We start from the raw sequence: 21,467 nt of genomic DNA on the forward strand, positions 1-21,467 counted from the left end.
TACTTGACTACAATGGGTTTCACTTAATGCAAGCACATCCCAAGGTTCTCAAAGGAAAGTATTGAGACATATGGAAGCCTCATTAATTTATTATCCAGGAATGTACTGCTGAATGCAGTAGTGCTAAAAATAAGGGTAAAGGTCTCCACAGAATCAACTTAGGTGCCCATCAACAGTGAACTGAATAAAGAAAATATGGTACATATACACCATGGAATAGTATACAGCCATAAAAAAGAACAAAATCATGTCCTTTGCAGCAACATGGGTGTATAGGGAGGCCACTATCCTAACAGAATTAACACAGAAACAGAAAACCAAGTATCACATTTTCTCACCTTTATAGGAGAGTTAAACATTATGTACACAAGGACATAAAGATGGGAATGATCGACACTGGGTACTCCAAAAAGGGGGAGAAAAGGAAGAAGATAGGGATTGAAAAACTACCTATTTGGTACTATGTTCACTATTTGGGTGATGAGTCCAACAAAAGCCCAAACCTTAGCATTATGCAATATATCCATGTAACAAACCTGCACATGTACCCCCTGAATCTACTATTTAAAAAAAGAAAAAGGGTAGAGGTCTAAAATTAGTAACACAGCTTCTTCCCCATAAAATGCTTTCTCTAAATGTTTAGCAAATGATTGTTGCTCCTGTTCCTGAATCTTGGCCTAGTTTAAGAGTCTGTGAGTATCAAAACAAGCAATTTGACAAAGCACTCAATCTGGAAAGTTATTACTGCCTTGTTGGAGTAAAGCCTGTCATATTTTGACATGAGAGTCTTCCTATTTTCTTTGGATTTCTGTGCCATTGGTGTTGGGAAGATTCCTAGAGGTTACACATGGTTTTACTTAGTTTAAGAACTTGTCTACAGAAAAAAAATATTAATTGTACTACTGTTTCAGGGGTATGAAAGATTACTAATAGAAAGCTACACATGGCTTTTCATCCATATCAGCTGTTCCATTGCATTGATAGTTTAATGTTTTATATGAAATAGTATATGGAGTAACAGATATTACCTGAACTTAGTTGTCCCCTGGGGCATCCATCAACTAACCTTCAAAGATTTGAAGTGATGGGATAAATAGTTTGTCCTAGAATATCTCCAGAGAATGAGATTTCCCGATCAGATCAATTCAATAAACATTAAGAGAATGTGTATCACATACCAGAAACTGTGCTAGAGACCAGTTAACAGCACATGCATGGTGTTTTTGCAAACTGCCTCAAACTATCACTTGTATTTTTTCTAAACAGTAAGTAATGTATATAGGGTACTTACTGTATTCCAGTGTTTTAAAGACATCACCTGTTAAGTGGTTTCAAGGAATAACTCAGAGCCAGTTATTTTGCTCACAGATTTTTTTCACATGTAAGCAACAGGATGACCAATTTGTTTCAGTTGACCTGAGACTACGCCCACTTTATTTTATTGAGGTGAAATTTGCATAGCATAAAATTAACCATTATCTTTGGGAGGCCAAGGCAGGTGGATCACGAGGTCAGCAGATCGAGACCATCCTGGCCAACATGGTGAAACCCCGTCTCTACTAAAAATACAAAAAAAAAAACTTAGCCACCCATGGTGGCAGGTGTCTGTATTCCCAGCTACTTGGGAGGCTGAGGCAGGAGAATGGTGTGAACCCAGGAGGCAGAGTTTGCAGTGAGCCGAGGTCACACCACTGCACTCCAACCTGGACGGCAAAGCAAGACTCCATCTCAAAAAAATAAAAAATAAATAACCATTTAAAGGGAATGATTTACCGGCATTTAGTACATTCGCAATGTTGGGCAACCATAAACTCTTTCTAATACCAAAATATTTTTATCACCTCGAAAGAAATTCCCTACCCTGATAAGCAGCAGCTCCCTGTTCCTGTCTCTCCCAGCCACCGGCAACCTCCAATTTGCTTTCTTTTTCTATGCATTTAGTTTTTCTGGATAACTCACATAAATGAAATCATACAGATCTTTGTGTCTGGCTTCTTTCACTTAATGCAAGCACATTGCAAGGTTCTCAAAGGAAAAGTACTGATACGCATGGAAGGCTCATTAATTTATTATCCAGGAAAGTGTTGTTGAAAGCAGTAGTGCTAAAAATAAGGGTAGAGGTCTCCATGGAATCAACTTAGGTGCCCATCAACAGTTGAAAAAAGAAAATATGGCAAATATACACCATGGAATACTATACAGCCATAAAAAAGAAAACAAAGTCATGTCCTTTGCACAATGTATTTGAAGTTCATCAACATCGTAGCACGTATCAATGCTCCATTCCATTTTACAGCTCAGCAATATTCCGTTGAATGTATATGCCACACCCTGCTTAGTCATTGTCCATGGATGGACACTGGGTTATTTCCACCTTTTATCTATCATAAACAGTGCTTCTATGAACACTCATGTACAAATATTTGGGTACTTGTTTTTTGGTTCTTTTGGGTATATTCTTAAAAGTGCAATTTTTGAGTCTTACTGTAATTTCATGTTTAACTTTCTGAGGCACCAACTACCAAATTCTTTTCCACAGTGACTGCCCCCTTTAACATTGCCACCAGTAACGTACAAGGGTTCCAATTTTTCCACATCCTTGGGAACACTGGTTCCCCCCACCCCCTTTTTTTAAAATTATAGCCATCCTAGTGGATTGAAGTGGTATCTCTTTGTGGTTTTGAGTTTCATTTTCTTAGTGCCTAGTGATATTGAGCATCTTTACAGGTGCTAATGGACCATTTGTCTATCTTCTCTGGAGATATGTCCTTAACGAATACTTTGCACAGGTTTTAATAGGATCTGAGGTTGCTTTGGGGATTCAACACAAAGCACTTAGAACAGTGCTGGGCACAAATATTAACCATATTTCCAAGAAAAAAAAAGTAAAAATACACATGCTACTCTTTTATACAAAAGCTACTGTTTTTTAAAGCATTGTCTGCTATGGTTTCCAGTCTTAGCAGGGGAAGTATGTTTACCTGGACACGGAAAGTTCATGGATTTAGAGGGATTCCTTTCATACACTGGCCACTGGTTTACACTCGAACTTATTAAGACAATGACTCAGAACTGCCACCCTCCAACTTCCTAGTTGCTTCTAAAAGTGACTTGCTTCTCTGTGTCCAGCTCACGAGGAACAGATGTTCAAATGAGAAAAATAACACCATAACAATTTCCCCTAATTAGTACCTTTGTGAGCAAACTGAACAAGAAGATTGAACAATCCGAGAAACTAAATCACCCTCTCATCTGTGGGCGACCCTTCCAGCGCAGCACGATGAGTCACGAGAGAGCAGAGATGGGACTTGCGCCTCTGCTGTGAATAAATGGGGCTCTCAGTCTTCAAGTCTTTTAAGGCTATAAATCTGACAACTTTTAAGAGCACTTTAAGCTTTCTCTATTTTTTAAAAGCTGAGGTTTTCATACCATCTTTCTTCTTACTCTTCTTCTTTTCCCCTTTACACAAAGTGAGATAACTACACTTTTTATACTAAGACACAACAATTCTGTTATGTTTTTATGTGTCTATCAGGAGCAGCATAAACATATTTCCAAGTTAACAGCTAACACGGTAAACTTTAGGGCAAAAAAGAAAGGTGAGAGGAAGGGAAGAGAGAAACTTATTTTACCACAAGAAATTCCCAGGCAAAAATCAAACAATACCAAATGATTTGGGTTGTTCTAACATGAAATCCAACATTCATTTGAGAATACTATTTTGTTCTACTTACCATTGGGCATCCCCTGACAGATGAACTTTAATATCATGAGAACAGGCTCCAGCATCTTCACTGTTTTTGCTATGATTTGTATGCTATGACTTCAATATGATTCACCCTTGTCAATTTGAAGCCCAGGGGCCCAAAGGAAATGTGCTGTGTCACAGAACTACAACGTTTCTTTCTCTGTCGTTAAGAACTACTTATTCTTGAAATAAACGTATTCTAATCCAACTTGAAATCTACAGCCTTTATCACAGATTCTTGGAACTGAACGAAAACTTAAGGGCCCCAGTTTCACCTTTAGAATCCATTGGGTAGAGGGATTTCAAGCCCAGTCTTAGGATTCTCTAAGGAAGAAAAGTTTATCAAATCTTCCAATAACTTCTTCCATAGCTTTGACTATTCAAGGTGTGTCCATGTAATAATGAAACATATTCCCATGAATCAATCTTGAAACTCTCATTTCATAGTTACATTTTACAAAGGGAATTTCCTAGGTTATCCGACGAATATCTTACTTTTCATGTAATTTTATACAAGTTGTTAAAATGAAAATGTTAATTATTTCACTCTTTTAATTAACCTCTTTCTTATTTTCATACTTTCTTTCCTTGAGTACATTTTAACAGATAATGTAATCTTTCCCCCCCAAAATTATTTTGAGTTAAGGAATTTCTGTCTCATACACTCTTAAGGGGAATTTTTAAAAAGAAATTTTTCATCAAATGTATCGTCTCTTTGCTAATTCTTGATCATCATAGTCTGCAATGTCCTAAAAAGGCCCATATTCATTCTCTGATATAGAAAACAAAACAAAACAAAAAAGCCAGGCGCTGTGGCACAAGGCATGGTGGCAGGTGTCTGTAATCTCAACTACCAAGGAGGCTGAGGCAGGAGAATTGTTTGAACTCGGGAGGCAGAGGTTGCAGTGAGCGGAGATCACACCACTACACTCCAGCCTGGGACAGAGTGAGACTCTGTCTCTAAATAAATAAATAAATAAATAAATAAATAAATAAATAAATAAAATTTAAAAATCCAGGTGTGGTGGCCTGCACCTGTGGTCCCAGCTAAGCTACTCAGGAGGGTCAGGTGGGAGGACTGCTTGAGCCCAGTAACTTAAGACTGCAGTGAGCCATGATCATGCCACCGTATTCCAGTTTGGGTGACAGAACGAGATCCTGTCTCAAAAATAAAAGATAAAAAAAAAACTTTAAATTAAAAAAAAAATTTTTTAAATACACAGACACACAAAAGTGCTTGGTCCAAGGTCATAGCTAGCTTGAATATTTTTGCTGCAGGAACACTAACTGAACCAATCCCTTCTGGAATTATGTACAGACACAAGGTTATGAAAGTCTGTTTTGTAGCTTGTTAGATAAACATTCCTTTTCTTTAAAGACTCATAAATGTGTTTAGTTCACAAAGAATGTTTATCTTCCTGAGTTTCTTTCATATACTCCCAAAGAGTACACGATGTGGTTTTTGATAAGTATTTATAACCAGGCAGGCACTGTCTTAAAGAATAGGGATGCAAAGATGAATAAAACTAGGTCTGTACCTGGTGAGGGCTGCCATCTTTCGGGAGCCACCAACACGTGACATATTATTTCTGGACAAGTGGCAAATGCCATGAGGAAGATCTCTCTACACGGCTGTGGAGGCCAGAGGAATGAAAAGTCAGGGAAGACTTCCCAGAAGAGTTGCTATAATTGTTTAGTTATATGATTACATTATAAAAATTTTAATTTAGTTTTTAAAGAAATATTCTGCATAAAAGAAATTTTTTAAAATAATGTTTATGTCAGAGAATCTGGGAGGGCATGTTAGAGGATAGCAGTGAGAAGGAGGCAAAGTATTTGTCAATTACGTCACTGGAAAAGGGAAAAGCTTTCCTCTTTAGAATATGAATGCAGATTAGGTGCACACTCACAGGTCGGCTCCAGCTCTGCTTACTGTTTGTTCCCAAACCAGACTAGGAATCATTATCACATGGACAGCTTTCACCAGACAACCTACCTGAAGCCACACCTACAGAGAATGAGGTCTGGAGGGCATCCTGGGATCTTTTTTTTTTTTAATTTTTTATTTTTTAGGCAGGGTCTTACTCTGTTGCCCAGGCTGGAGTGCAGTGGCAAGGTCTCGACTGACTGCAGCCCCAACCTCCTAGGCTCAAGCAATTCTCCCACCTCAGTCTCCGAGGTAGCTGGGACTATAGGCGTTCACCATCATATTCGACTAATTTTTAAATTTTTTGTAGAGGCAGGGATCTCACTGTGTTTCCCAGGCTAGTATTGAAGTCCTGGGCTCAAGTGATCCTCCCGCGTTCGCCTCCCAAAATGCTGAGATTACAGGCCTGATCCACTGTGCACAGCCTGGATCTATTTTTAATATAAAATCCCCAGTTGATTGTTTCATAATGAACTTTCGCCTTACCTCCGCTTGAACCAGTATTTAGGAATCACTTTCTAAAGCAATGACTTGAATTTTTGTGCAGTTTAGAATAAGTAGGGTCTCTGAGTTGTGTCTGGAGCCATTTTTCTATGAGATTCTGACACTCACCTACTGTAAGAAGCCCTGATCAAGACAGAATGTGATTAAGATTAAGCTGTTTTTCAGTGCCATCTACATGTACGAGGAACTGGAGTTTCTAGACAAAACAGTAATATAAATAAAGCACTGCCATATTTGTTGTTAAGTTTTGAAACATAGGAGACATTGTCAGCCCCCCACCCTTACTTTCTGGCTTTCGATGTGCTTGAGCCTCTTCCAGCTGCCAGTATTTCCATCTCCAGCCTGAGGACTTTTCCCAGAACTGAGGACCAATCTCACCATGTACCTAACAAAATGGAAGTGGAGCTGGGTGTAGTGGCTCACACCTGCAATCCCAGCACTTTGGGAGGCCAAGGTGGGAGAGTCGCTTAAGCATAGGAGTTGGACACCAGCCTGGGCAATATAGTGAGATATCATCTCTACAAAAAATAAAAAATCATCCAGGCTTGGTTGTGTGCACTTGTGGTTCCAGCTACTTGGGTGACTGAGGGTTGCTTGATCACCCAGGAGTTTGAGGCTGCAGTGAACTATGATCGTGCCACTGTGCTGCAGACTAAGTGACAGAGCAAGACTCCATCTCGAAAAGAAAAGGAAGGAAGGAAGGAAGGAAGGAAGGAAGGAAGGAAGGAAGGAAGGAAGGAAGGAAGGAAGGAAGGAAGGAAAGAAGGAAAGAAAGAAAGAAGGAAAGAAAGAAAGAAGGAAAGAAAGAAGAAATGCAAATGGCAGGGAATGAGCAACCTTCAAAAGCAGCCCTCAATCAATGCCTGTCAGGGGTTCATGTATAAATGTCCCAGCTCCCTTGCCTCTTGCAGGGTGATTCTGAGAAATGTGTTTGCACTGTTTCCTACAGTTTCCTCATAACAGTAAGCCCCAGTCACTTACTATGGCAGCTGGCTTCTTTCATTGGCTGCCTTCCCTTGCCTCTATAATTTTCCTTCTCCTTCTCCCCTGTTGGTGCTTGCTACACCTCCCAAATATTTCTTGTACTCAAATTCCTTTTTTTTTGTTTGTTTGTTTGTTTGTTTGTTTTTTTGAGACGGAGTCTTGCTCTGTCGGCAGACCGGAGTGCAGTGGCACAATTTCAGCTCACTGCAACCTCTGCCTCCCAGGATCAAGAGATTCTCCTGCCTCAGCCTCCCGAGTAGTTGGGACTACAGGTGCATGCCACCATGCCCAGCTAATTTTTGTATTTTTAGTAGAGATGAGGTTTCACCATGTTGGCCAGAATGGTCTCGATCTCTTGACCTCATGATCCACCCGCCTTGACCTCCCAAAGTGCTGGGATTACAGGTGTGAGCCACCATGCCCGGCCTCAAATTCTTTTTTTGTATATTATTTTAACTTGATTTCTTTTATCATTATTATTATTATACTTCAAGTTCTGGGATACATGTGCAGAACATGCAGGTTTGTTAAATAGGTATACACGCACCATGGTGGTTTGCTGCCCTCATCAAAATGCTATCCCTCCCCTAGTTTCCCTAGTCCCCCACGCCCTGACAGGCCCCAGTGTGTGATGTTCCTCTCCTGTGTCCATGTGTTCTCATTGTTCAACTCCCACTTATGTTCTTGTACTCAAATTCTTATGTCAGGGTCTACTTCTGAAGGGGCCCAAATCCAGAGGATATGGCCCATTCGATGTAATAGTATCATTAAGTTCAAATAGCATTTTATAAGTACTTCCCCTCAAAACTACAATGCAGACATAATAAATAAAACAGATAAGCCAACTTGACACCTATGTTTTATACGATATGTTGAAAATAGACATTTGTTCAATTGCATGATTTTTATTCCAGAAGCAGTTTGCACACACTTGGAGGAAAACCACAGTTAGGACTGCTAGGAAGGAAGGACAAGTTAGTCATCATTCTAGGTATAAGGCCAGATAATGGGACAGATGGACTGAGGTTTCTACTTCCTAGTAACAAAAATAATTAAATTTATTTAAACCTGTGATCAATGGGTCAGGTGGAAACCTGAAGAGCGGTGCTAGGTTTTGAAAAGTATGTAAATATACATACTGAAAAATCCAGGGGTCCTGCAAAATGTTCCATCTGCAACTGACCCTGATCTGACTGTAAATGAATGAAGGTTCAGTGATGTGCTGGAGCTGGCTCATACCAATCTGTGAGAGCCGGAAAGCCACTTGTGAATTTCAGGAATTTTGCATCCCAGATAACTTCACTTCATGGCTTAAAATAGGCCATAGCAGGAGTATTTACACCACAGAAATGGGCAAACACTATACATCTGAGTTTCTTCCTCCTCCTCCCCATAAGAGCCAGTTGTGAAGCATTTTCCAGCATAGCATTGAATCATGAAGTTGTCATGATGCACCTGTTCTATTAAGAGTCAACCTGGCTACAACAAGGAGACCAAGGACTGGGCATAGGTCAAGACTCATTCTCCTGATGCCTTGTAAAATTGTACTCATGTGTGAGAGATCAGGAAAAATATTGCCTAGAAAGGTGGTCCTTCACTGGGCTTTGCAGATGCACAGGGGTTTGCATACACAAACAGTTTTAAGGCATTCAGTTTCCAGATCTTCAACTTCCAAATACGCTTTCTAAAAACTGAGTTGCCTGAGAATGAGACCACCTCTCCACAGTCCCGCTCCCATTTTACGTCTGTAAGGACCGTCTTCTCACACAAGTCAATTTTTACTACTGCGCATTTTCCTGTGGTGTAAAAGGCTCCAAGACCCCAAATGAAGGCATATGAGGGAAAGATGGGTTTGGGAAAAGGTTCCTTTCATAAATACATGGGGCTCCTACCTTTCCCTGTTTGACACCTGTATCCCTTAAGGTGAAGCTTGGCATTAAGAAGGAAGGTATTTGAGCTTACTTTGTAATTTTTCTATATTCAAAATAACTAGAAAAATATAGATTTGTGACAATCATTCTTTTAATTCTAATGGGAGTGCTTTACACTACCTAAAATTTTTAGATACTTTGGGAAACCCCCAGGCTACAAATCTTGCATGCCTTCTTTGTTGTAACACCTCAGCATGCTGCATTTCATAAGGTAGTTAAAATGCACTTAAACCATATTGTAAAATATTTATCCAATGACAGTCAATCTTCATCTTATTTCATTTTATAAGATGTTCAATATTTTCTACACCCTAGTAATAAAAATAAGTAAATTTATTTGAACTGGTGATTGAAATACTTCTAGAAGTCAACTTAAAAATGACTGAAAAGCTGCACGGTTTGTTGAAGTTTCTTTAGTGGGCACATGAGCAGAGAACTCTGGCACTGAGGTGGAGCTGCTCTCACAGCCCTCACCTGCAGAGTCTGCTCGTTTGCAGGGCATATAAACACTCTTCTAGCATACCCAAAAGTAAAGACGACGAAAAAATCACTGTGAATAATTAAGTTGTCATTTAGCAACCCTAAGTAATGTATAAAAAAAAGTTTGCAGAAAAAAACCTAGAAGACAATAGTCTTAATGCATCGTGATATTCAAATATATACACATATATATATTTGATATATCTGAATATATATAGTTGAAATAAAATTTCAATATCAGAAAATATATATATATTTCTCTGAATATTGACCTTTGTCATTTCATTTAAGAAAACTATAAACCAGGGAAAAAAGAAAAACCTCTGATTTTTATAGTCACCAATCCTCAGCCAAGAATAGATCTCATTGCTTTGTTTCCCCATGAGTATCCAAAAGTGAGCTTTTCTTATATCCTATGATCTAAATGTGCCTGATGTAAGCTGTACTATGGAGTCATACCAGATAGTAAATGTCTATATTATTAATAGTATGAAAGCAATAAATGTGTTCCTGACATAGGCTAACCTTTGGATATTTACGAGACACCTGCACAGTCTTTTAAGAGTTCATGTTGGCAGAATATGTTGAATTGTTTCTAAAAGCATGTACTAAAAACAGTCCTCTTCTTATTCTTTATTAGGAATTCCAGAAGTTATAGTCTCCTATAAAGTCAAAATCATGTGGGAGTAAAATTGATCTTCTTCCAGAAAGTTCCTCCCAGCATTAAAGATGTTGTATTTGTAGAACTTCAAACTGTGGGGGCAGCAACCATCTATGCCGGATTCCAAGAGAATTCTCAATTTCAAGGTATCTTGTTTTGGCAACTTGATGACTACATTCAGCCAGATTGGAAATGATGAAGGCAGATGAAATATCCTTGATCAAGAAAACAGAAAATGTGTTGCTGTTGTTGTTGTTGTTGTTGTTTTCATCAAAAAGCAGACAATCTCAGGGGCAGCATTTTATCCAAATGACTGCAGACGTTGCCTGACTTTTTTGGCATAAACAGTGTAAAGAATGGCAAGAAATAAACTCTGTTTTGGTGGAAATAATCTATTCTTATTATGTTTTCTAGAAACCCGAGGAATAATCAATCCAACAGTTCATCTATTTGTGTGCCTGGGGAAATTTATTCAAAAAAATTATTTTCCCTTGCAAATGTGTGAGGTAGTATTGATTTAACCACCATTTCTTACATTTGAGGCATAAAATCAAATGATTACTTATATGCATGAAGAGTAACAAAAGACTTAGAAAATGATTCCTGCTAAATTACTTGAAAAAAGCCAAAGGGACCACATTTTAGAGAACAAAGAAAGGGGAATAAAAATGATTAAAGATTTTGGTGATGAAAGGAGCTATGCATGTTTGATCCAGGGGAAGACACTTAAATGACAATCATGAAGAAGGACAGCCATCAGTTTTGCTTGTTATTCAATGATCAGACACTGTGCAGTAGACTAAAGAATGCCCCAGCGACATGGGCACCGTGGAGGGCAGTCCCCATTACCGCAGCTTCAACAAGCCCTCCACTCGGCAGAAGCAGATGAAGGGCTGTGCTTGCCCCTCCTTCGTCTATTTCCTCTCTTTGTTTTCCTTCTCTCCCTCCCTTCTGGGTCGCACTCACATTGCCCCTTGCACAGTATTCATTATACTCCTCAGCCCGCTCGGTTCTATTTACTGAGGAGCCTCTCTATTCATTGTGGGTGTAAACAGAATACATCCTATTTTGTCCAATAAATAACTGCCTCCAAATATTTCTGTGGATTTTCTCCCTTCCTCCTTGCTGATCAACTTCTTAAGAACATTTTCAGCTATTTTTTTGTTATCAAAATAGTCTAATGAGTGTTTAAGACATGGTACTATTTGTTTTAAAAATTTCAGTGTTGCTGGATTCAAGCATTTTTTCCTTTCCTGTCCTTGGCTCAGGCAAACTCACTGTATGTGCACGTGTGTGGTGGAGACAGAGGGAGGGTCCTAGGGAGGAGGTAGGTGTTGATCTGCCCTCACAGGGCTCCTCTCTTTCCTCTCCCAGGTGTTGGCCCCTCCAGTGTTAGGGCAGTGAGGAGAAAGAAGAGACAGGCCAATGCCTCCTTATTCAGCTGGCAAGGTGTGGTTCTCTCTGTTGTCATTACTGTTGCTCTGTTACTGTGACCTAGAGACATGACTTTGTTGCTGTTTTTGTGTCAAGGGCTCATGCACAGGTCTCCAGGAGAACACATGGGGTTATTTGTAGGGTCAACCTTCCCCCCATAAGGCTTCTGGACCTGGGTAGTGGGCTCTGGCCAGACCACTCACCCACTCTTAGCCCCTGCCACCAGGCACCAGCCCTGCAGCCCCTTTGTGCAGGGAACTCTTCCAGAAAGTAGCTTCCCCCCATCCTAGGCAGTCCATGCCACTCTCGCATCCTTGCCACTCCTCAGGGTGGGAGCCTGGGTTCATCTGGGCCACCTGCTCCCTCAGCCTGCCTCTTTGCTGACCTTCTTCATTTATATCTCCATGTCCCAGCAGTAACGAGCACTCAGCAGCTCCAATGGGTCATGACTTTCAAAGAGGACGAGATTCTTTGTTTCTGACTCTGTGTGAAAGAGTCACCCACTCCCCCTGCAGACTTTCTTGGCAATTATCTTAGACACCTTCCTTGTCTTGGAAGGTGACAGTATTCTCTGCACTGGTACCTCTCACTACACTGTGGGGAAAGGTGACTGGCTCACTGGCTGGTGTCACTCCAAATGTAGAATGTGAGGTGCATGGTGCCTTTAATTCCCCATTAGCACAACAGGGAAAATCCCTTTTGACATTCTGTTACACCCGCACTGATCTGGGTAGGTGACTGAGGCAGCTCCCTGGCCTTTGGCCACTTGAGAAAGAGTCCTGGCCTCTGGTCCCTGCCTCGTTCAGTCCTCCTGACAGATATTTGGCACTCGTCAAGCAGTTCATTGGTCCTTGTCAGTCCCAGAACAGTACCTGGTACATGGTACATTTCTTCTTGTATTCACAAGATAAGAACCAAAATCTCTTACTAACTCAGGTCGCTAGTAACAAGAATATACAAGAGACTGAGGAGGAGAGACCCAGGGACAAAATGTCCACTGAGAGTGCAGCTCCTCTTGCCATTTTCTGAAGGACATTTGCATGTATCCCAGCTCATCTCCCCCCACCCGCAACTGTCTCTGTGTATCATTTATTATATTCATCAGAATATTCTGGGATTATTTCCTACCCCTCCCAACTCTGAAAAAAGGAAGCAATTGGATTTATCTAATTCTTGGTACCTTCCACACTTACCTCGAATATTTATGCTTTTCATAAGTATTCAAAAGTAACAGCTTCCTTTCAATTTCATTGACTGTGTCAGATTATCCAATTCTCAATGTCTCAAGGCAAAAAGCCTGCTGACAATGTTTCAGCTGCATCATTCTAAATTGTGCCAGAGTTAAATGTGTAGAACTACCATTATCACAGAAATCAAAATGTGCACTTCTTTGTTTGAGACAGGCTCTCACTTTGTCACCCAGACTGGAGCACAGTGGCGCGATTATAGCTCACTGCAGCCTCGACCTCCTGGGCTCAAGAAATCCTCCTGCCTCAGCCTCTCAAGTAGCTAAGACTACAGGTGTGCACCTCCACACCTGGTGAATTTTTGTATTTTTTCTAGAGACAGGGGTCCTCTATGTTGCCCAGGCTGGTTTCTAGCTCCTACAATCAAGCGATTCACCTGCCTTGGCCTCCCAAAGTGCTAGGATTATAGGCGTGAGCCACCGCACTGGGCCCAAAATGTGTATGTTAATGCAAGGCCAACCTGTGGCAAATCACAGGCAACTACTCAAGACCCTGTGCTCGGGAACCACAAAAAAACACTGGTGTCTGTGTAGCAACTTAGAAGATATCTATCGGCAGAAAAGTGACAGTTCAGTAATTGGTGGGGGAGGGATGACATAAAAATCTTGAACACATAACCGATCTGTAATTTCCAACATAAAAATCTTAAACACACAACCAATCTGTAATTGCTAAAAGTATCACTAAGGAAAAGGGAGGGATAAGACTGTACCTCCTCTTAGACACACTCTCCAGGGAGTCAGTTTGTGACTTTTTTCAGCCTTCTCCCAACCCCTGCAGTGATTATAGCATTGTCCTTAGTGGTTTTGCCACCAAGATTCCATCTGGCTTCAGTGTGAACAGGGAAAGGAAAATGAATGAAGAGATACATTTGCCTGGAAGTAACTTCAAAACTTCCAAATTACAGAAATGTTATAGATGGGCATCTCAGCGAATATGACTCCAGAACTTTTTCAGTTCTTTGATTCTACAGGCAAGAAGCTGTCCGTGGCCACAGACATACAATTGGAAATAAAAGTAAACTTCAAAATGTGTCTCTCTTTTCTCTAGAGATTCATGTCATGAATGAGTAAGGGAGAACTAGAACTGCCTAAGAAAACTGTGACCTGGTCTGATCTCCTTTCTAAATAGTGCGAATGCAATGTCACCCCATTTCTCAATTATATTCTTGCCTACAAAACACACTGAAGGTTTGTTTACGGCTTTGATTTCTTAATTTGCCTGTCTTGATAACAAATTCCTATTGCTATAAATCATTGTATTACATAGTATTAATCTCTAACTCAATCTCTTGGTGGCATAAAAGAACTAATCCACTTTTTCTTTTTCTTTTTTTTTTTTTTTTTTTTTTTTTTTGAGATGGAGTCTCACTCTGTTGCCCAGGCTGGAGTGCAGTGGCACAATCTCTGCTCACTGCAAGCTCCGCCTCGCAGGTTCATGCCATTATCCTGCCTCAGCCTCCTGAGTAGCGGGGACTACAGGCACCCACTACTGCGCCCGGCTAATTTTTTGTATTTTTAGTAAAGATGGGGTTTCACCGTGGTCTCTGTCTCCTGACCTTGTGATCTGCCCGCCTTGGCCTTCCAAAATGCTGGGATTACAGGCGTGAGCCACCGCTCCCGGCCCAAACTAATCCACTTTTTCCTGATTGATTGTATCCATGATTCCCTGGAAGTAAGTTGTCATTCATAAGAATATTTAGAGAGAAAATGTTCCCTAGGAACTTAAAGAATAACTTTAGGCTAGTCACTCTGCCTTTCTAAATCTTAATGTCATCATACATGTGATAGTAATAATGATGCTGTATTATAACCTAGAATGACTGTTCTAACAATTTTTTTATTTTTTTATTTTATATATTTATTTTTGAGACTGAGTCTTGCCCTGTCACACCCAGGCTGCAGTACAGTGGCTCACTGTGACCTCTGACTCCTGGGTTCAAGCGATTCTCCTGCCTCAGCCTCCCAAGTAATTGGAATCACAGGCGCCCACCACCATGCCTGGCTAACTTTTTGTGTTTTTAGTAGAGACAAAGTTTCATCATATTGGCCGGGCTGATCTCGAACTCTCGACCTCAGATGATCTGCCTGCCTTGGCCTCCCAAAGTGCTAGGATTACAGGCGTGAGCCACTGCATCCGGCCCCAATAATTTATAAACTATAAAATCTGATATAAATATTAGTTATCTACAAGATCCTGCTATAGGGCTCTGTACTACTCCACCTCACCCTGTATTATTATTTATTTACTATTCTGGTAATGGAAGGAGACAGAGCAGGTAAAATGAACTCGAGAATGACTATCAACTAGATAAGCATTTCCACATGTATGATTACATACATGGATCGTCACAAATTTGTTTGGATCATTTCTTAACATTGCCCTTAAAGTCGAGCTGTATTTGAAAGCACTCGACACATTTGAACTATGTTAAGAACCTCCAGCTTCAGAGCGTCCTGTAACTCTTGTTATAGAGCTCAGCCATTGCTAACTGGAAGCAAAAAGAATTGGATTTTATGATGCAAAAGTCATATCAAGAATTAACAATGTGCTCCAGGCACACAACTCTGACTTTTCCAGAGAAGCAGAAGTAAAAATAATATCAAGAAGCGGCTCCATGGAGCCCTTTCAACTTGTGACAGCCGCTGGATAACCCCTCCTTCATTCACAGCCAATGTCTTAAAATTAGCCTTGACCCATCCTGCACTCCTACTCCTGACCTGCTCCCCCAGGCACAGTGCTAAAGAATTTAATGAATTTCCACTTAACTTTTACAACAATTTTCCTCTTTTTAGAGATGAGAAAATCCTTTTTTTTTTTTTTTTTTTTTTTTTTGAGACAGAATCTTACCCTGTCACCTAGGCTGCAGTACTGTGATACAATCATAGCTCACGGCAGTCTCGAACTCCTGGGCTCAAGCGATCTTCCCACCTAAGCCTCCCTAGCAGCCAGGACTACAGGTGTGAGCCACCATCCCTGGCTAGGTTTTTCTTTTTTGTAGAGATAGGGTCTCTCTATGTTGCCCAGGCTGGTCTCAAACTCCTGGGCTCAAGCAATCCTCCAGCCTTGGCCTCCCAAAGTGCAAGGATTACAGGTGTGAGCCACCATGCCTGGCAGAAAATTATTTTTTAATGAGAAAGGAGCAGGGACTGGCACTCATGACAGCCCCTGGACATCCTCTCCTTCATTCACAGCCAATGCCTTGAAATTAGCCTTGACCCATCTTGTACTCCCTCTCCTGACCTGTTCCCCAGTACTGAGCCCTTAGCATAGCTCCACCTTCTATCACCCACAGGCTTCTCCTGGACTAAATGCAGTGGTTCTTTCCCAGCCAGGTCTGCACTGCTTCTGGCCACTCTGTTAGATGCAGTAGATGAAGGAGATGCCCTTCCAAGCAAATGTAAGGGTGACATTAACCTATTCGTTTATCAGGCTTTTGCCTCTTTTCACACCTGCGATTAGGAGAGAAAGAAGAGAAATCATAAAGCAGGTAATTTTTCTGTTGTAGATCAAGTTTTTAAAAGGTCTGCTCAAGAGGTACTTCATAGTCCCAGTTCTGAAAGTAGGCTGGGATGTCTTCCAGATTTAGCCTGCTTTGTCTGTGCTTAACACTGAGGCTCTTCCAAATGGCAGCTCCCTCAGGAATATGTGAGCAGCACACACTCTCCCTAACATTTGTCAAACTGCGTTAGCAACTAATGCTTCATTCCCAGTAATATTTTGAAAATTTCCCTGATGTTAGAGTGAAGGGACTTTTTTTCCCCCATCTGCAACACCCCAATCTTAACAGCCCACCATGCATTTTTCTCTAAGTATCACACCAAGGCCACATGATATTCCTGTGCCCAACAAACTAGAATGTATGTAAATAAACAAGTAGGATAAAATGTAAAGCCACAAGATCATGGAAATTTAGAATGAAAATTTAGATGGGGTTTATTCACTTCATAACTCAACCAGGAGTTCCATTTGCCTAGACACAAGAGATAGCATCTTTATCTACTGCTGTGTGACAAATGTTCTCAAACTTAGCAGCTTACAGCAATGTCGACTAATTATCTCACGTTTCTGTAGGTCAAAGTCGGGTGGTTTTGGTTGGGTTCTCTGCTTGGAGTCTCACAGCCCTGAAGTCCAAGGGTCAGCTGGCTGAGCTCTATCTAGAGGATATAGGAAACAACCCGCTCCCAAGCGCATTCACACATTGAGGTTATTGGCAGAATCCAGTTCCTTGTTACAGTAGAACTGAGGTTTCCATTCCCTTGTAGACTATCAGCTAAAGGCCATTCTCAGCTTCTGGAGACAACCATCGGCGTTCCTCATCATGGCGCCTCCTCCATCTTCACGCCAACAACATCTTGTGAGAAACCCCTTCTTGTGTTTCATATCTCTCTGCCTCCCTCTTCTGCCACCAACAGGAGAAAGCTCTATGCTTTTAAGGGCTGATGTGTTTAGATTAGGCCTACCTGGATAATCTCCCTCTTAGAAAGTTAACTGTGCCATATAACACAGGTTTTGGGAATTACAGGACATGGAATCGTGGAGGACCATTTAGAATTCTGCCTACACACCTAGCAAGTAGAATTAATACAAAAATTAGCTGGGTGTGGTGGTGGGCGCCTATAATCTCAGCTACTCGGGAGGCTACTCAGGAAGCTGAGGCAGGAGAATCACTTGAACCCAGGAGGCGGAGGTTGCATTGAGCCAAGATCGCGCCACTGCACTTCAGTCTGGGCGACAGAGCAAAACGCCCTCTCAAAAAAATAAAAACAAAAGTAAAAAATCCTTTTGCTGTATCCTAAAGATAAAGGTGTTTTAAGTACCTCTATCTGTAAGTTTTAACAGTCAGAAGCAGTTAGAAATAATACTGAGAATGATGTTTAAATCTGTGCACGTGAAAGTTTAAAAGTTAGACTGAATTGGTCTACCGTACGCACACCAAAGAAGTATCTTTTATTTTATTTTGTGTTTGTCCCCCCAACTTTTGTGTATTTGTTTATTTATTTTTAATTTTGTGGGTACATAGTAAGTGTGTATTTTTATGGAGTACACGAGATGTTTTGATAATTGATGTGAAATAAATACATCATGGAGAATGGGGTATGCATCCCCTCAAGTACTTATCTTTTGAGTAACACACAATCCAACTACACCCTAAATTATTTTAAAATATAAAATTAAGTTATTATTGACTATAATGACCTTGTTATGTTATCAAATAGTTAATCTTATTCATTCTTTCTCAAAGAACTATCTTAAAGAAACAAATTGGCATCCTCCAAAGAAGGTACCAATAATACTTTAGTAACTGATTTTTCTTAATATGCAATTTTATAAAATATTCTAAAATATCCCACCTTGTTCTACAAAAAAATTTGAGGCCATAATTGTCCTGCTGACCCCACACCTTTAATTTGACAGCCCCTGGATATCTACCCGTTCATTCACAGCCAACGTCTTGCAATTAGCCTTGACCCATCTTGCTCTCCCTCTCCTGACCTGTTCCCCAGTTAGTGAGCCCTTAGCACAGCTCTACCTTCTATCACCCACATGCTTCTCCAGGATTAACTGCAGTAGTTCTTCCCCGACCAGGTCTGGACTGCTTCTGGCCACTCTGTAAGCAACGTGTGAGGAGGTCCAGTCACCGGAATTTCCCCCTCTCAGCATCACACTGCCTGTCAAGGAAACCTGTCCTATGCCCCAGGGATAACTGCTTCTTCCCTGGCAAACTTGTAACTCATGAATTCCCCTTGTTTGCCGCCGCCCCATTTTAGTGCATATTCTTCTTCCATTTAACTGTGATTTTAAAGATAGACAATTTATTATTTTACTAATGGCTTATTTAAAATCACTTGTATATCCCTTATGTTTGGGTCAATATTATCTCTCTTAGATTATGCACCTTCACAGGTTGGTAAAAAGGTACCAGCAAGTGTTAAAGTGCTTTGGGAAGTATTTGCCCAGGAATGTGGATGATCATGGTGTTGAGATGTTCCGGGCAGATAGTCCCAATTCAATACCTATGTATCACCCCATATGCCAAAACTTTCAAAGTTAAGATAAGCCCAGGTTTATACATGGACCATATTGTTGAAAGCTGAGAAGTTGGAAATAAGAATTTTGAGATGCCTTTTCCTGTGTGACTGGAACAAAAGTTGTTCCCACCCAATTTCCTGGTATGTACAGCCCCTGGGTCCTGTAGACTCAAACCCATCTCAGAGGCCAATGTCAAAAAAGTATTTTTTTCTCGCTATTGAATATGAATTTTTAATTTTGATTAATAATTGATATATTTGTTCAAGTAAAAGAAAGTCTTCTTCCCTATTCATTGCATTCAATTGTTTTTTTAAAGTGTTGCCAGGTGTGGTTGTACGTGCCTATAGTCACAGCTACTTGGGAGGTTCACTTGAGCCTGGGAGGTCGAAGTTGCAGTGAGCTATGATGGCACAACTGCACTCCAGTGTAAGTAACAGACTGAGACCCTGTCCAAAAAACAAAAAATGTTGACCTATCTTGGCTCTCTAAATTTAAATGCAAACCTTGTGAATTTCCACACTTTTTTAAAAATGGGGGGACTTAAAGCAGAAAACTTTGCTTCAAAAATAAATCTTGGGAATGTAAATATAAGCATATTTTATCAATTTTTTAAAATAAAAAACATTTCTAAGTACTGCAGTCTTGGCTACAGACTGAAAATAGTCTCTAACATCTCTTAAAATGTTTTGTTTCTATTTTACTGTATGTCATTAGGTACATTATCTTTGGTTCCAGATAACAAAAATGAAGCAGTACGACAGCGAGGGACCATTTTCTGATAATATTTCCAGGATCGTCACAATCAACTCAGGGAACTCGGTGTGCAGAAGCCCTGCAGGAGGGAAGGGGCTGTCACTCATCAATGGTGTCATTCAGACCTTTGCCCCGGACTTCACCCGGCAAAATCCCTGTCAGGTCTTTTTTCCTCCTTCTGGATTCCAATTAAAGCTTTGTGGCCAAAACATGCAGTGACAGATGGCTCATTTCATTGCTGTAATGTCAGCCTTTGGGTCTCCAAGGGGATGATTCCAGGAATAGAAAGTGGAGCACATACAGGAGTGGATGTAAAACAGAATCTAAGACAAGCAGGGTCCTCTAGTTCTCAGAGGAATAAGGAACTTCCCTTCTAAACTCATCTAACAACAGGGAGCAGCCCCTCCTCTCTCTCAATGTGGTAACTTGTGCATAGACTGAGACTTGGGTTCGGTACCTCCTCTGAGCCTTAGCAGCTTGGTTTTGAACGTGCTCCTCAATTTTCTCATAAGTAAAATGGACATCATCATTGTACTTATCTTCTAAGATTCTTGTGGGGTCTAAATAACATCTGAAATGAATTCAGCTAAGTGCCCCGCCCCAGCTAAGCACTCAGTAAATGGTAATGCTACTTTCCTCCCACTATTAGCGTTGTTTTATATGAAAAACAATGCGTAATGTAACATAAAACAAGAGGCACAACATAGAAAGCCTACTAATCGAAATGCTATCTTGTTAAAATTCCCAATTCAGATGGGACTTAGACTAAATTAGACTAAAGCCAGCATTTTATTGTGTTATTATAGAACCAGGGGGTTTTCCCACTGAAACAGGCCTGAAGAGACAATTAGTTTTTCATATCACAGTTGAGGTCTCCAAAGCTAAGAGAGATTCTGGTGTACCCATAGTTAGATCTAAGAAGCTTCCCTGATAACAAATTTCCCATGTTGCTTATCGGAATTGGCTCTAATTTTCCATTTTTGTTTGCTTCCTTTTTTGAGAAAACATGTAAAGTTTTCTATCACATGCGTTTACAAAGCTATAATTTATGAAGGATCCTGTTTTTCTCTAATTTGATATATCCTGCTCTTTTCCCTAGAGGTCTGTATTGGTGCTGCTGTTTTCCAGTTTGTCAGTTTGTCTTGGCATCGGTGCCTCACCATTTGGCACCTGACTCAACATAGTTTTACCACCATTATCTAAACAGTACCACCCCATCTGAATGTATTTCACAACCGGCCGTCTCCGTGCCATGCTGCTGCCTGGGTCTGCTTTCCATTATGTTACCCATCCATCTGCTCCAAAAGAATGTCAGGAGGGAGTGATGCCGCTTTGTGTAGCGTGTTAAAATCTTGACCTTTACTTGGATGTAGTCACTGTGCATCACTGGATTCCTAACTTTTTTCCTTCAAGATTCTTTCCACACTGAGAGTCATGCAAAGTTCATCAGATTCATATTTTCTGAAATATCCTCATAAGCCTCCTCTCCTATGATTAATGTGAGTTTAATACCAATTATAGTTAACTACTGGGTACCACAATCTTTACCTATATGACTTTTAATTCTTATAATAGCCCTATGTGTTCCTAAGTGCTATTATCCCTGTTTTATGGATGTAGAAACTGAGATTTGGGGAATTCAAGTGACTGCCCCAAGAGCCCACAGTAAGTGGCTGCCTTTCCCACTAAGCCAAGATGCCCAAGAGGTGCCTTTGAAGGGCAAAACAGTTGTTCTCAAATGTTGGCATGCATAAAGTTGCCTGGT

Source organism: Piliocolobus tephrosceles, chromosome 10 (genome assembly GCF_002776525.5).
Source record: "Piliocolobus tephrosceles isolate RC106 chromosome 10, ASM277652v3, whole genome shotgun sequence".
NCBI lineage: Eukaryota > Metazoa > Chordata > Mammalia > Primates > Cercopithecidae > Piliocolobus > Piliocolobus tephrosceles.